The sequence below is a fragment of the Branchiostoma floridae genome, unplaced genomic scaffold (assembly GCF_000003815.2).
Source record: "Branchiostoma floridae strain S238N-H82 unplaced genomic scaffold, Bfl_VNyyK Sc7u5tJ_371, whole genome shotgun sequence".
Taxonomy (NCBI): domain Eukaryota; kingdom Metazoa; phylum Chordata; class Leptocardii; order Amphioxiformes; family Branchiostomatidae; genus Branchiostoma; species Branchiostoma floridae.
The window spans coordinates 29,423-35,422 of NW_023365816.1; positions in this window are offsets into that span (position 1 = coordinate 29,423).

Genomic DNA, 6,000 nt, shown 5'->3' on the forward strand with positions numbered 1-6,000 from the left:
TATATGGATCTGAAATTTGGAGCTCATTCAAAAGTCCTATATCTTGTCCTATTGAAACAGTGCACTTGAAATTTTGTAAACACTCACTTAATGTTCCAAAAACTGCATCTAACCTTGCTGTACGCGCTGAATTAGGGAAGTACCCTATCCAACTGGAAGCCTCTCTAAACGCCATCAAATATTTCATTAGAATTCAACAGAATGTGCCAGCTGAGAGTCTGCAGGCAGACGCTCTCTTATGTCAGCTTAATCTAGATTCATCAGGTACCAAATGTTGGGCATCTGGTGTTCGCAAAACTTTGGAGGAGTGTGGTTACCCTTTTGTTTGGCAAGCCCGTAAGTCAACAGATCCAAACATATCCCACCTAATTTCTGCAATCCACCAACGACTGAATGATATTTATTTCCACAATTTTCTAACCAACATTCATAATGATAATAAAGGTTTACGTGCGAAAAACAAACTCCGAACGTACAGACTACTGAAATCCACATACAATGAAGAGCAGTATTTGAAAATTACAAACATTCGGCATAGAACTACCATTGCTAAACTAAGAATCAGTTGCCACCGACTGCGAATTGAATCAGGAAGGCACAACCGCACTCCTCTAGAACAAAGAGTCTGCCAATTTTGTACCTCAAACATGGTAGAAGATGAAGTGCACTTCACTGTTGATTGCGATATGTATGCAAATGATAGAAATACTCTATTTAGTTATATAGAAAGTAGATTCCCTCATTTTAGACACATGAGTAGCGCTGACAAGTTTATATTTCTCATGCGTTTTGACAAACCGACAATAGCGAAACCCATACAGTCCTACATTTTCACTATTACCAAGAAGCGAGAAGAAGCCGAACTTTTGTGTTAGACTAGATTTGTGACACTTTTATGTATGTATATATCCTGACTTGTTGTGACCTGTACTTAGCCCGGTTGGGCAAAATTGTACAATAAAGGTCTTCATTCTTCAGTAATGCGGAGATTTGTACTTTGGGTCTTACTCGCAACCCATTTTTTTACATACCCTGAGGAGGCAATCTGTCACAGAAAAGCGCAGTGATAACTTAGCCTGCATTGTTTACGCTAGCAGTCGATCGATAGTTTCAACGAGAGGTTGATGACCCCCCTTGATGAGTTCACACAGAGGTCAACGTGATATCTAAGGCTATGAAGCTGCAATGCAGCAATTTAGTATGGTCTGACTGTACATCACACCAGTTCCACATGTTTGTTGTCCACAATTTGGTGAGTGGCGAAGGGTGCCCTGGCACCTAATCCATAGCTGTTGTCTTAGGCGTAACTTCGACTATCTGCTACGGCCAAGGAGGGTATTTTACGTCCTTGTTATTACCTTCACCAAGAAGTTTATGTTTTCGGTAGCGTTTGTGCCGTGGAGATGTGTGTTTGTAGAAAACCACCATAACTCGAGAACGTCTGAATGGATTGTATTGATATTTGGTATGTAGGTGGGTCTTGATAAGACCTCAAAAAGATTAGATTTTCAGCCTCCTAGCCGCTTGTTACGGTACTGCAGCGGAATTTCCGGGTTTGATATCACGAGTTCTGAACATGCTGTGGTCATGATTTTTTAAAAGTGGCAGACAGCTCTTGGGGCAGAGAATAAGTGGTGTAGGTTTGGACCCCCCAGCGGCTTGTTTTGGAACTGCAGGAACCGGTTTAGTGCCAGACTTTGAAAGGGAATACCTCAAGGAGGGACTAACGGATTGTTATGAGTTTTTGGTATGTCTAGATACATTAAGTGATGCTTCATATAATGCATATTGATGGTATCTAATTTGCATAATTAGTTAGGAAAGTGTGTAAACACGCTCATTTCCATTATAGGACCATTGCAACATGTAATATTTGTAACTGAGAAGGAGAAGAATATTGATAGATATATATTATGCAAAATAAAGACCTAATTTGCATAATTCATGAGAAAACGCTAGAATGTCATTGTGGTAAATTACGGGAACTTCTTACTTGTAGCATTTTGAAGTCATGTACATGTGAACATCGTTGAACATTAATTATGCAAATGAGACCTACATTTGCATAAATTATCAAAAATCCAAAAAAAGCCTTCTTTTTAACATAGACGTGAATGTCTGTTGTCTGGTGGAGGAGATGATCATCTAATATTCCTTATGCAAATGAGAACCGTATTTGCATAATTAATGACAGACACAATACAGCAGTTTAAAGGTGAGGATCATTTGGCGAAGGTATGGGGTCTTGGAACTAGTTTGCCTGTACTCTAGTTTTGTAACTAGGTGCTAAAGACAAGATCTGATAAGACCTACTTGTTAACGACCGTTCGTAGCGGACTAAACCTGACATTGCTGGATACCAGGCTACCTTACTTGCTACTACTGAGACGGATTCGACATGTTCAGGGGGTCTCGGTTCGTCCAACTAGCTGGTAAAGCTATTGGACTACGCACACTACCTTAAATGCATTAATAGAGTAACTCGATGTAAGAACGAACATAATAACAAGTATATGTACGAAGTTCATCAATAACCTTAGCCAGAACGGACGGGAATCCTTTAGTTATTGATCATCGGTACGCTATTTTTACACTGAGCGTGATTTCTATCTTTCATTTATTGATTAATTGTCTTCATACTTCAGCGATGGAATAACGGTTGAAAAGGAAGTAACTGCCATTTAATGTCTTTATTTTTTGTTGATATTCCTTACCACCACGCTGTTTGACAGCAAAGTACTTGTGTGCTATCGTAAAAGCATATACTTTTTGACAAATCCAACCTTTTAAGAACAGACTGAAACAACCCTTACAGCATAAATATTGGGGTCGCATATATTGAAAATGATGTTATTGCGTGATTTGATAGATACTTTATCATCTTAAATATAATTTTGACATTTTCCTGTCGTTTTTCATCCTCTAGGAGCAAGGATCAATGATTTGATGAGAAGTTCTGAACACCCAAGAACAATACAATAGACTAAATACGTGTTGCAGATGGCGGAGATTAATACAATGGTATTTCCGTTTTGTTTTAGGGTCTAAATCGTGCCTAACTGTAATAATATTTGACAACTGTCTGTATCATGAATGAATGACTGGTTTATTAGCGCCAAACAAGTGCGCAAGTACATGTACATAACATAGCAGCCATACAAGGCTGAATTGCTGTATGATACATAAAGCATTTGTTAAAACTACATTAAGATTCATTCAACAAAGATACGATAAAAGGTAGTACACTATTTTTGAACCTGGAAGTCCTGCATCTAAACTGTAAGTAGTTGTCCTTGGTACGCAGTTCCCTCCCATGAACACTACCCCGTTTCGGGGGTAACCAGCCTGAGAATAGTGGAGACTTAGACACAGACAGTGCAAATTTCAGACAAAGACTACGGCGTCTCAGGTACAAGGGAGTAAGTGACAGCTGTTCTAAGGCTCTGTCGTAGCCTGCATATTGTCTACCTAGAATAATTCTGCACGCCCTCTTTTGTACAGATTCGATGCACTTAGACTGGAGAGCGGTGAGGCCTGGATGCCACACAGGGCAAGCATACTCCAACAAAGGACAGTTACAAATCCACAGAAAACAAGAGTTAAGTCATTGTCACCAAGTCGTCATCATACATTGCAACTACATATTGCAAACATTATTTACCTAAAGTACCTAAAACATTATGCCGGTGGTAGTAAGCATGATTATTGCAAAAATGACACATAATCACACCATTGTGCTTTGCACACTTTATTATACAGAAGGATAACTTGATTGGCACGACAGTACAGGACCTCAGCACGGTCTTCGAGAGCTATAAACAAAGTAGTATATATATCATTTATTGTTTAACCACTGTTTGTAATACCATCAAATACGTACATACGTACATCATGACAGTCAATCAAAGGTTTACTTGGCCAAGAGGCCTTCCTGTAAAGTGATATATTTTTTTATTTTACTTTTACTTAAATGACGGGAGAAAATGTATCGATTATACAAATTAGCCATCGAGTCCCAAATTACATTTCTGTCTTTAAGGATGATATGCCTGGCTGGAATGTACTTATAAAGCAAATAAAGATAACTACACAACAACGTTATCATTACATTTCAGCCATACCATATATGGTATGGTAAAATGTATTGTATTCGTAATGTCTTTTTCTCCGGTCAAATCTTCAAATCGAATCATCTCCGTCGTTCCTGGACTGAATAACCTGAAATTTGGCACAAAGGTAGCCATGGTTAAGCCTACGTCACATTTCCCGGTCGGGGCCCGGCCGGGTAGCTTTCGGGAACGAAAAATATGATATAAAAGACACATGCTATGGTGCCCATGATGTTGCAATTATCATATAGCATTTTTAAGAAAGGAAGTGGATAGGAAAGAGAAAGTTAGCACAAATCAGCTCAAATTAAAATGAAATCTGCTGCATTGACAATGCTCTCCTCTTCTTAATCCTCCTCAGAAGACAAAAGCAAAGAGCTGACAATGCTCTCCTCTTCTTAATCCTCCTCAGAAGACAAAAGCAAAGAGCTCAAACAGACGGTAATTGTCTTCGGTGGAGAAGGCGATGAGCCTGGCCAGCTTGACGGACCATACGCTGTTGTCGTGTCGCCTAGCAACGAGATATTTGTAGCTGACACCTACAACAGGCGAGTTCAAGTCTTTAGCATGACGGGCGTCTACCTCCGCCATTTTGCAGCCCTCATGTCGGGAGAAGACACCAAGACTATGGAGCCCCAGGATATTTCTATCGATGGGGAGGGTCATCTGTGGGTGGTGGGGGTTGGTGAAGGCGTATCGACGGGGTTAATTGTGCGGTACACGGCAATGGGACATCACCTAACAACACTTCATGCAACATTCCCCAACAATTCTTTCTGTGGCATCGCGGTGGACTCACATCGCAATCTTGTCGTAGTAACAGAGTTATGGAGTGATTGGGTAGAAGTTAAGCTCCTGAATTTCAACGGCACCGTCGTTCGCAAGTTTAGAACGGAGCAGGGCCCGGAGCACCCCTGTCCAGTCGCTGTGGGGAAGGAGGGAAACCTGTTTGTGTCCGATGACTGGGAAGACACACCTGTGTATGTCTATAAGAACACTGGCCACTAACTTTTTACGTTTGGAGGCGACAACATTGCTGAGGAACGTCAGGCAGATGTTGTGGTCATGGGACTCCATACGGATGGTTCAGGAAACGTTCTGATTGGAACAGGATTCGGCGGGACAGTGGAGATATTTACCCAGGATGGGTGGTACTCTCGCCGAGTCGCTGCCAACATGTCCAGCTCTGACGGTGTGGCAGTAGCACCGGGCGGACAGCTGGTAGTGACAAGTTATCACGACAATGCCGTCACCATATTCTCACACTCTTGATTTCTCCAAGTTCACTGACAAAAAGAAAGCAATTTTCCTTCTAACATCACAAAACCCACACATAATAGAAAGAGTGGCATCTATCGTCTTCCACTCTGTTCAGAAAAGGAGTGGAACCCAAGAATTCAGAATCTAGAGTAAGCTTTTAGACTAGAGAATACACTTTTAATATTGTTCTTCATTGTTTGTAGCCCTTCGTCTTACCTGCAAGAAGCACACGTGCAAGAATTTGCCATAAGGCTGGATGACATCATCGCGCTCATTGATTGTCGCCTAATTTCAGAAAAATAAAAACAATTTTTTTTCTTCTTCATGGATGGTCAGGTAGACCGAAATGGGTGAATAGGTTGTGTTGTAAGCTAATAATTATATGTAGAAGTGACACTAGTGTGGTAGCTTTGACTGTAGTTGCAGAAGTGAAACTTGCAATATTATTGCTGGATAGCTGTAAGAGTGGCACCAATATGGAAGCCATGAGTGTAGTTGCCAAATTGATAAGTGATGCCAGTCTACCATACTAGGGTCACGTTTACTACAATAGTGCACTTTCTGAATACAAGAACAAGTGACTTGTTAGCTGTGGTGCCAAATTCAACTCTTGTTACAACGTTTATTTTGT